This window comes from Pinus tabuliformis, chromosome 2_2 (assembly GCF_031772625.1).
Source record: "Pinus tabuliformis cultivar Carrire ecotype Pingquan chromosome 2_2, CPIR1, whole genome shotgun sequence".
NCBI lineage: Eukaryota > Viridiplantae > Streptophyta > Pinopsida > Pinales > Pinaceae > Pinus > Pinus tabuliformis.
The window spans coordinates 6547950-6559860 of record NC_142300.1 but is presented as its reverse complement, the minus strand read 5'-3'; the positions used below and the strand labels follow the sequence as shown (position 1 = coordinate 6559860).

The window sequence follows — 11911 nt, the reverse complement described above, 5'->3', positions numbered from 1 at the left end:
AATCCGCAACTGGATTTTCCTTCCCTGGTCGGTCCTTAATAGTGATATCAAACTCCTGCAAAAGTAACAACCAACGAGTCACCTGCCCATTAGTAACAGGTTTATTAGCTAAATATCTAATAGCGGAATGATCAGTATACAGAAAGACTGAATAGCCTATTATATAATGTCTAAACTTGTTTATGGCATAAACAACGACTAAAAATTCCTTTTCTGTGATTGTGTAATTAAGTTCAACAAAAGTGAGATTTTTGTTGATATAATAAATAGCATAGGGCTTTTTGTCTTCTTCTTGTCCGAGAACAATGCCTATTGTTGTGTCTGATGCATCTGTGGAAATGTGGAAAGGTAGCTCCCAATTTGGTCCTCGTAATACTGGTGCAGTTGAAATCAGCTTCTTCAAATCTGCGAAGGCAACATCGCACTTATCAGACCAATTAAATTCGACATTACCAGTTAAGACATACAAAGGTGCGGCAATTTTTGAAAAAATTTTAATAAATCTGCGGTAATACCCCATGTATCCAATGAAACTATGTACCTCAGTCTGGGTGTTGGGTGTGGGTAGTGCAAGAATTACCTCTATTTTCATTGGATCTACCTGTATTCCTACCGCAGAGATGTAGTGTCCCAAAACCACACCTTCAGTCATCATCATATGACATTTTACATTGCTCAAGCATAACCTGGTGGCAATGCATCGTTCGAGTACCTTTTCCAGATTTCGCAAGCCCTGCTCAAAATCATTCCCATAGGGGGTAAAGTCGTCCATGTAAATTTTGAGTCCTTCATTGATCAGATCGGAGAAAATGCTCAATATCGCCCTCTGAAATGTGGCGGGAGCGTTGCATAAACCAAAGGGTAAAACTATGTATGCAAATGTACCCCACGGGCAAGTAAACATGGTTTTGTCTTGGTCTTCAGGGGCGATATGGATCTGATTATAGCCACTGAAGCCATTGAGGAAGGAAAAAAATTGTTTCCCTGCTAAGGTGTCGAGAACTTGATCGATGAATGGAAGAGGGAAATGGTCCTTCTGGGTGGCCTTATTCAGCTCCCTGTAGTCCACGCAGATTCTCCATTTCCCATTTTTCTTGGGAACAACCACCAATGGGGAGACCCATTGGCTATCTGAGATAGGATAAATAAAATTTACATCCAGCAACTTTTGTAGTTCCTCTTTCACAATATCCCTGAGATGGGGATTCAACCTTCTTTGGGGTTGCCGAATGGTGCGAGCATCCTTCTCGATGTAGATATGATGAGTACATAGCTGGGGATCTATACCTTTCATGTCTAAGTATTCCCAGGAAAAATATTTTTTATATTTCTGAAGCACTTGAATAAGCCTTTGTTGTTGGTGGCTGTCCAGGTTATCGTTAATGTTAAGCATTTTACCTGGTTCGATCTCGACCGGCCTACTGTTATAAACAATGGTCATGGGTATAGGCTGATCATCTGCGTCCTTGGAGGGATCTCCTTATGCCTCATTATCAAGAATGGATTTTAATACTTGACATGTCGGGTTATTCATGAAAACTGGCCTATTAATGAAATTGTTAATCACATCGTCCTCTGTCTAATTCTTAAATTCAAGAGCTTCTTCTAGCATGAGAGGAGAGCGGATGTTTTCTTCCAGGTATCTAGGTGGGTGCGACTAAGTATTTACAGTAGGTAGACTTGGCTTAGCGAGAGGATACAAAATAAGATTTTTCACAACACTTCCTTGTGTAATAGTCATGTTCCCTATACGACATCCTATATAGGCATATGTCGTCGCTAACCAAGGTCAACCCAATATCAGAGGATGTCCATCTAGCCTACTCCTTGGGTTAATGACTAGGAAATCCACAAGATATTCCCAGGAATCAACAGAAACCGTTACATCCTATAAGGTCCCTTCAGGTCTGACTATTGATCTGTCAGCAAGTTCCAATAAGGTCGAGGTGGGTTCCAAAGCTGTAATGCCCAAAACCCGGTAGGTTTCAGTAGTCAGAATATTAATGGCTACTCCAAGATCTACTAATGTGTTTGGAAAGGTGCAGCCTTGTATTTGAATGGTTACTACAGGATTCCCTGGGTCTTCATATTTAATCAGCTCTTGTTTACCCAGAAGCAGGTCAGATAAAGTTCCTACCACATGTACTTTTGGTGGATTTTTCAATTTCCTCCCAAGCTTTTTCCCACATAATTCCTTAATTGTTTTTGCATAGATCGGGGTGTTGGCTACTAGGTCAACGATGGGATATTCCAATGTCAAGGTCTGACCTTGAGGTGGTTGATTCGCCATTTGGTTGAAGATGTTCCAATATCCTTCAGGGATTTCATGGGATGCTATCTAAGTGAGTGGGGTAATCTCAATCCAAAGTGGCTTTACTGCATTTCTCAGATCTTGAATCACAGGAGATCCTAGTTCAGACAACTATGGCTCTGCCTTAGCAACTCGAATCACGAGAGATCCTAGTTCAGAAAACTGTGGCTCTGCCTTAGTAGCTCCACTGGTTTCTCCCTCTCCTCTTAAATTGCACGATTTTCCCTCTTGTGAAGGACCAAAGTATTGGTGATTTGGACATTGGAAACTTTGCTCGGACCCTTCAGTCTTGCTATGGATCTCGACGTAAGCTGCAGTTGGTGATTTTGCTGCTTGAGGGATCGAAGTAGAGCCCTTTCCAGATAATGTTTGGGGTCCTACTGACGCCTAAGATTCAACTTTCTGAATGATTTTGTCTATGAAGGTTGGTATCCCAAGGGTCACCGATCCCGAGGCTTTGGTGGTTTTTGGCAGTGTTTTCTGATCTATTGGTATCTTTTTTCCCGTAGTCATTCATTCCTATACAACCTCTGTGTATCTTGTCAGAGCAGGTGATAGGAGCAAGTTTTTTGCTTGCTGAGTACACAGGTTCTTACCTCGCGTTTTCAATACCCAATTCCCTTCAGAGACACAAATTAACTATTATCTTTGACAACCTCCCCCGCAACGACGCCAAAATGTTGGTGCACTAAGATGACAATTTAAATTAATATTAATTCCTACATTACATTATCAACCCGACATTCATCTGTTTATTTCAAGGATGTCACCACTATCTGTGCAATAGAGGTCAGAGGTTGTTACATAACCAAATGAGTCTAATATTTCATCAAGTCGTTGCAACAATGTATTAACAAATCCTTAATTATCGAAGTTCAATCAAAGATAATTAAAACCATGATTCGAAATCCAATCGTAATTATTTTGCAAAGGAAATGAATTTCAAGCATATGCACTAAAAGAAACCGTATCTAATGGGCTACTATTTGATCTAGTAAATGGAAAGAATCACCACAGTAATAAACCATAAATAACTACTTCAATCTTGAACATGAATCGGAAAGAGCATCAATCAATCGTAACACTCAACTTATTCTACACAATTCATTAAAAGAACAATATTAAAGCAACAATGTTAAAGATCTATTTCAAATGCAGATATAAAGAATAACTTGATTCTATAAAAGAACAGTAATAAAGAATTGCAGAAATAAGGAAATAGTTATGACACAAAGAAGTAGCAAATCTTCTAGTGACTGAGCCCAAAGCCTCCAGAAGTTACTGTTGATAAAGCTCAGAACATGATTAAGAAAGGATCTCTGTATTTCTCATTAATTGAAATAATAAAGGTACATAATTACTGTAATGTCAAAATATGCTCTTGTTCAATACAAAGATACAAGAACGAGTAAGAGTCAAAATCGTCTCGATCCTTTTCACCCATTGGTATCATATAGCCTAATGGAAAACTAATGGATGAAAGTGAATCCTGAGGATCGAGAGATCCTCAGGATTTCGTGGCTAAACGATCGGATTTCTGTTTGCTGAATTAGCATTCTCGTTCATATATTTTGCTAGCTCGTACAACCAAGGAACGATCTTCTCTTGGTTTGGCGCTGTCGTTCTATCAACTGAACAAAAATTGTCCAATTCCGATTTCCTGTGCATAAAAGCAAGAAAAAGTTAGCCTTTTCATGCTAAGAACACGCAATCTGTCGATGAGTGGTTTTACCTAACTTTCACAATCTTTTCTTCCAAATCCTTTCCAAGAATGAAGACAAACATATAAAAGAAAGTGATTTATTAAGTAATGTAAGGGTACAAACATACCTTTTCTGTGACCCAACACCCATTCAACTTCGAATCCATCCGACAATCCAGCTCAAACGAAGTATGAGAACCCATCCCATCAAGGCTATCTGGAAATGGCAAGGCTAGGCTAAAAACACTATCACACCTGGAAAAACCCATGCCATGACAAAAAATAACCACATGCGATACCATGCATGCCAAATATAGCAAGGAAAACACACTTGCAAATCAATAGATGCAAGTAATATTGTTGTAGCTGCCTCATCATGCTCTTCCTTGCTTGCTCCTTCCTTCCTCTTTCCTTCTTTGTCGTTCTTGATCCAATGCCAAAGTGCTCCAAGAAAACTCTAAGTGTCCAAGAGTGAGAGAGAGAGAAAGAGAATAGAAGAGAGCTCCAACAAAACTAAACTGACCAAGCTTGCCAACTGATCCTCATAAGCCTTTTTATCAATAAAGCCTCTATTTTCTTCATTTTCCATTATTTTCCTTCAATTTCCTCCTCACATGCAACCTATGACCTTTCACCTTCATTTTCTCTTAATTTCCATCATTTTCATAAATAAATGTGCCAAAATGCCATTTTGCCTTTCCAAAGCCTTTGCCAATTTCCTTAGCCATAATAAACCAAATGAACACCCACTAGGATGTTTTGCCAACCATTCATCTTGGAATATGTCTCCCATCACTACGATCTTATATTTCTTTACATGGAATTTTCACTAGAATTGTTACATCACATATATAAATAGACAAACATATAAATATATAAAACCAATGACTGAGGAGCCCACGACCCATGGTTCTGGTTATGCCTTACACCTTCTTAAAGTATATCAATCTTTACATGTTAAGGTTTTATTTTAATTTATATTTTACCATATATTAAATTAATTAATATATTTTAGGTAATCTATATATTAAATTATTTTATTATGTATATTAGTTAATTAAATAAAATACAATTTAAATATTATATATATATATATATATATATATTTTTTTTTTTTTTACAATTTATATATTTTGTTGATATAATTTAAATAAATTTATTATTTTAAATTTTATAGGAGAAATTCAGCGTGAGAGTGTTTTCTCAAGATGAATATATATTATTTTACATTTCATAGGAGAAATTGGGGGTAAGAGCTATATATGAGAGATAAATGGAACAATTCATTTTTCCATTTAACATTGAAGCTCCTCGAACTAGATTCAATTTAGTTTAAAAAATAACAATTTTTCTTTTAATTTTAACCAACCTAGATCCACCTTAACTCTGGATCTATCAAATGCCGAGAAGGATCAAATCTCTCAAGGTGTACACACACACACACAATCAAACATAGGAGTTTTACAACCATCATGTTCATGAGTTTCTGTGAGACAAATTATGTCTCTACCTTTTGCAATAGGCCCTATTCCAAGTCCCCTCCTCCAAGGGTTCTATCAAGTGCCAAGAAGGATCGAATCTCTCAAAGTGTACACACACGCACGCGCACACATACACACACATACCATCAAACATAGAAGTTTTACAACCATCATGTTCATGACTTTCTGTGAGACAAATTATGTCTCTACCTTTTGCAATAGGCCCTATCCTAGGTCCCGTCCTCCAAGGGTTACCTCTACAGTTCCAACAAACTAGACTTAGGTAGATCTGGGTAGGATTTGATTGCTACCTGGTTTGGCACACAAGACTCAAATTTGAGACTTCACCCCTTTTCATCCATGTTGATCTTGTTGTTTTCCTCTTTCGTCCCCATTATAGAATTAACTGTTTTTCTTTACTGTCAGCTTGTTCCTCTGCTTTGTCATGAGGCCCAAACATTGCAATATCCGTTTTACCATTGTAAAACCATGCTCTTTTCCCTCCATTTCTTGTTGTTCTAATTTTCTTCACTTCTTCTCTTCTCTCTTCTATATATATACACACACATACATTTTTTTGGTCATGTCCAACAATATTACCTAAATATAAGGGAAAGTGAACTAATTACTTAACATCTAAGAATGTCTTAACAATACACCATATCACCATTTATCCAAAATCCATAAACACAAACTTTAATTTTCTCCCTGATCTTAAAAATAATTATTAATATAATGAAATAAATCAATAAAAAATATTTTATTTTAAAAAATATAAATACATTTACATTTATATTTATATTTACAATTAAAATACATTTATATTGATAGGTTTTTAATAATTTAATGAAAATGATTTCCATACAATTGTCCAACCAACTTGATTATCAAAATCAGATTTGAACCTGTGATTTTATCACATGATGTTTTGAAAGATCCCTTTTAATTAAAGAATCATTTTCAATATTTAGTGGACTTAGAATAAAATAACTACATAATTTAAAAATCATTTTCAAGTTAGAAAGTAAAGGATGATTTACTCATTTTTAATTTTTATTAAAATTAGATACTTTGATTTTATTAATGATGTTGAGACCTCCACATTGTCAATTTTATTCAATTTCTCTACATATGAGGCTGAATTTTGTTTGCCACATACCCATTTTGGAACATTAAAAAAAGTTAAATTCATTGCCTAACTATTCGCCAGAGTGCAGTGTGTTCTTAAACATTCATTTACTCTGTAATAAATGGCAACCTCATGGTGATCTCTACGTTTGAGGCTAAATTTTTGCACACATACTTATTTGGAATATTCAAAAAAAATTTAGATTCATGAGCTATTTATTATTGCATTTTGTTTTGGTACGGTGAAGTAGGTTTTTTGTTTTATTTATTATTTTTTTCGGTTAATTTTAATTTTTTAAAAATTGAGTTTAATTTATTTAAATAGAAGAATTTTAGTGTGTTATAGAGATTTTTAAGATACTGAATATATTTATGTATTTAAAAATATATTTTAAACAATAAAAAATCACAATAATTTTAAAATCTATTTTATTAAATTAAATTATTGTAAAAATATACAATTAAATTAAATTTTTATAATAAAATTTCGCCTTTCAACAAATAATTTTTCATTCCAACATTAAAATTAAGTTCAACTTCAAGTTAATTCAAAAAAATAAAACTAAATTTAACTCAAAAGAATCAAAGAATGTTAAATTTAGTGAGCGTTAAGTTTGGGGGCCCTGAAAATTCTTTCCTATACATTATGGTTGTCAAAATCAAAGCTAGAGGAAAGAAAAAATGAAAAAAAGCTTCATCAGAGACTGGAAGAATCTCTCCAATTTGGTCAAGGTGATCCTAACTGTTAGCATTGGTTTATGAGTTATGACAATTCCATTTCATAATATAAATATCTGGTACTTTCTAGAGTGCAGTACAGATGAAAATTATTTAATTAAGTGGAAAATGCAGTGGCATCTCTTGATTTCATTAAAGGTATGTTTATTAGGCGTTATCCGGCGTCATGTCGGCAAATTTCCCGGCATGTCTCGTTGCCAGAGGCCAGACAATTGCGGAGGTCGCGTTTCATTTGTTGTAATTTCATGTAATGTGGGGCGAATTTGGTTGGGGGAATCCAAACAAAGAAACCCACAGTGCTACTGTTTGGTGGTGGAGCAGCATTGAATAAGCCCCGTCAATTTTCAGGAGTTTCTCCCTGCAAATCTGTGCTTTTAAGTCCTAGCATTTTATTTTGCGCTTGAAAGACTGATACCCAATTCCACTACAGAGAGGTATAGTTTACATGAAAATTTGGTATGCCAGTGCCAATTTCAGTTCTTATCTTGATATTTGCCTGTGTCTGTTTTTTCTTTCTTTTCTTGGATGCCCGTTAAACCCAAATGGGTTTTTGTGTGATTCTTTATGTTAATGGAATGTAATAGTTTACTTTCAGGTTTTATATTTTGGTGTGTTTTGGTTTTCTTGGAAAAAGCTCTGGTTTTCATGGCTGAAAGTAAAAGTTGTAACAGTGCCAAGTTAAATTTTTGATTTCAATAGTCTAGTTCAAAACGTACCGAAATAGATTAGGTGGGTCTGTGTTATTATCCGTGAATCCAATCAATGTCTCTTTTTCGTTGGGTTTGAGGTAATGGAATTACTGGTGGGTTATAACTGTTAGCTGTATTTTTGGGAATTACTTATGTGTTATAACTGTTAGCTGTATTTTGGGCACTATGAGGGTTTTTTATCTGCTTTTTGATGGTCCTCTGAATGTATTAGGTCTCTGCAAGATGTGTGGAGGCCCTGAGCACTTTAATCCCAGGGTGGTGTACGACAGTAGAGCAGCTGGTTTTGATGAAGAAAATAGTGTTAGGGCTGGTGAGAAACTGGACAGTAGTGTGAAAGAAATGGCCGAGTACTGCTCACCAGCGTTGCTTGAGCTAGCTGCAAATAACGACCTTAGTGGGTTCAAACAGGCTGTGGAAGAAGGTGGGTCGAGTGTTAATGAGAGAGGCTTATGGTATGGAAGGCAGATTGGGTCCGGCCAGAAGATGGTTTTAGAACAGAGAACTCCTCTCATGGTAGCAGCCCTTTATGGCAGTTTGGATGTGTTGAGCTATATGTTGTCTGGAGGCAGAGTAGATGTGAACCAGTCATGTGGGTCGGATATGAGTACAGCGCTGCATTGTGCTGCTGCGGGTGGGTCTATACTCGCAATTGAAACTGTGGGGATGTTGATCAAGGCCGGGGCAGATGTGAATTTCATGAATGCCCGTGGGAGGAAGCCTGCAGATGTGATTATGGTTTCTCCTAAACTTGCTCATTTTAAAAACTTATTGGAGGATTTACTTATTATGGGTTCAAACTCTACAATGAAGATTCCTTGCAGGGTTTCTGGTTCAGGATTCTACTTGCCAGAGGGTGGTGGGTGCTTTTTTGACGAGCATGGATGTGTAGTCTCTGTGCCTACTTCGTCGCCTCTCTTTTCATCCCCTGATTCAACAAGCCCTGCAACTGTCAATTCTCCATTATCATCACCCCCAACGTCTTTAGATATTTCAAAGAATTTGTGTGATTGCGGTCAGAAGAAAGAATTTGCAGTGGATTCTTCTCTACCTGACATCAAGAATAGCATCTACAGCACCGATGAGTTTCGGATGTATTCTTTTAAGGTAAGGCCTTGTTCCAGAGCTTATTCTCATGATTGGACTGAATGCCCTTTTGTGCACCCGGGTGAAAATGCTCGAAGAAGGGACCCTAGAAAGTATCATTATAGTTGTGTTCCTTGCCCTGATTTTCGTAAAGGGGCTTGTAGGAGGGGTGATGTTTGTGAGTATGCACATGGTGTTTTTGAATGTTGGCTGCACCCTGCCCAATATCGAACCCGCCTTTGCAAAGATGGGACTAATTGCTCTCGCAGAGTGTGCTTTTTTGCGCATACCCCTGAAGAATTGCGTCCGTTGTATCCACCTGCTTGTTCATCAATGCTTTCTCAGAGAACCACGATGACTTCATCAGATAAGATGGCTGTCATGCATCCTCTTGCACCTGGATCTGCCTCTTCTGTCTTAATGATGTCTTCCTCCAATTCTTCACAAAGTAGTTTCCCTAACTCTCCAATGTCACCATTGTCATCTGCAAATACATCTTCTCATTCTTCCTTTGCTGGTGGATCTTGGGCACATCCAAACTTACCGACTTTGCACCTTACCAATGGTGCTCTCCAAGCTAGTCGCCTGCGAACAGCAGTTAATGCTAGAAACATGCATCCAGATTGTTCGATTGAAAGTGGTGATTACGAAGGACAACTTCTGAATGAATTTGCTTATCTCTCCACCCAAGCCAGAGGAAATGGTCCTATGGCTATTGTATCTAGTAGTGGAAATACCCCTTGCAGGCCTAGAAAGTTCAAGGCTCATAATGTTGCTCCAACTAACCTCGAAGATTTGTTTGCGTCTGAAGTCTTCTCTCCTAAAATGACAGCCTCTGAATCTGCCTTTCTATCTGAGATTCAATCTCACAAATCAGCCCAGTTATCCCCACAGCTCCAGAGTCAGATGCTGTCCTCATTTAACACACAAGTATATCCACAAGGGAGCACACAAAGCCAAATGCATATGCAGCATGGTGGCGTAGACTGTCAGAGCCCTAGTGTTTTTCTTTCACCACCTCCTGTTCAGCTTGCTTCATACAGCTTGTCATCCCTTGGTCCCCTGTCATCTCTTACGGGACAGTTGGAACGCCAAAACTCTAATGGGTCTCATTTGTCACCGATTATGAGTACAGCTGCAGACTCGAGGGCTGTTGCGTTTTCCCAAAGAGACAAAGGAAGCTCTAGGTCGGGAGACCTTGGAGGTGCTACAACTTGGTCAGAATGGGGTTCTCCAACTGGTAAAGTAAATTGGGGAATTCAAGGGGAGGAGCTGCAGAAATTCAGAAAATCAGCTTCTTTTGGTATCCGAAGTTCAGATGAACCAGATTTATCTTGGGTTCAGAAATTGTTTAAGGAAGCACCAATGGAATCAGTGGATCGAGGGACTATGGGTCGCTCTATGGATATAGCTAACAGTGTACAGATGGAGGCCACTGACCTAGGTGGCTGGATATCTCAGAGAAATCCTGATCAAATTGCCCCTTTAACATTGTGAATACTTGATGGTAGCATTTTTGGCGACAGGGAATGGTATCATATGATGATGATGCATTTTCTTCATTTGTTTATTTCTATATAGAGATTCTACATTTTCCTTTATCCATCCTTTTTGTACATGAAATCTGGGAAGTTGAAGATAAAGGAAGATTTGTTGATGTCAACATTTTTGTATAGTATTTGTATTGAAAGTGCCAGTGATGGGAATGACGAAAATGGTCAATGAAACAGGCCAAATGATGAATTGGTTTGTTAAACATCCGGCGCGGATCTTTTGGTTTCTGCTCGTAAGTTGCTTTATATGTAGGTTCATACACAAAGTTTTGGAGGAAAGCATTCCTGAGTGGTAAAGCTGTGCCCTTGCAAGAAACTATTATTTGGGTTTGACAGTGTCCAATGCTTTTAACATGCTATATGTTCCTGATTTCAAATATGGCAAATTTGTAAAGATCAGCTGAAACTCTTTATCAATGACACCCCCCTCTGTTTTTTGTCAATAATATGTGGTTTACAGGTGGACCTTTGGGGTTAAATCTCTGCTCACGGTGTTGATGCTGTTAGACTTTCTCATGTGGTCAGTTAGTAATTCAAGGCTTGCAGTAACTAATATTTTCAGTGGGCCCTGCCTAACATGACATGCATGCTAATACATTTGCTGATATATAAGGCGTTTTTTATCTCTCCCTTGCTGGTTTTGCAATGACCTGATGGTTGGGATAAATCTTCCCAAACTGAATCCTAGTGGTGGTTTGGGTTAAGTGATGAGAACTATATTGGTAGCTTAGTGTTGAACTCTGTAGTAGCTTATTATTTAATATGTAAATAAGTTTGGTTTTCTGAAATTGCCAACAGTCCGATGTGTATTGTCTTGGCCATACCCAACGTACACTCTTCCATTATTACTGTGGTTGTATCTTCGTTTGACATGCAATTAAATAACTGGTTGATGTACTTTGGCTAATCACTGCGTTTGAATAATCGAGTTTTTGAATTTGCGTTTCTATCTTCAATGATATTAATTGTGATGAATTGAAAATAGTAAAATATTTGTTAGCATAAGTAGAGAGAACTGATTGAAACTGATTTTATACATAGTTGGTGAGGAATTGAATCGCTGCGTTTCTATCTTCAATGATATTAATTGTGATGAATTGAAAATAGTAAAATATTCGTTAGCATAAGTTGAGAGAACTGATTGAACTGATTTTATACATAGTTGTGGAATTGAATCGCTGATGCACGATACATAGTTGTGGGCA

General features: G+C 37.4%; 1 pseudogene across 1 annotated transcript; it reads left to right on the top strand.

The window, feature by feature from the left end:
- The first annotated feature begins 7500 nt into the window (after positions 1-7500).
- On the top strand, positions 7501-11534 carry LOC149191274 (zinc finger CCCH domain-containing protein 30 pseudogene; annotated as a pseudogene). The gene is made up of 2 exons (XR_016254268.1): positions 7501-7794; positions 8282-11534. The product of XR_016254268.1 is annotated as a zinc finger CCCH domain-containing protein 30 pseudogene (transcript).
- The last annotated feature ends 377 nt before the right edge of the window (positions 11535-11911 follow it).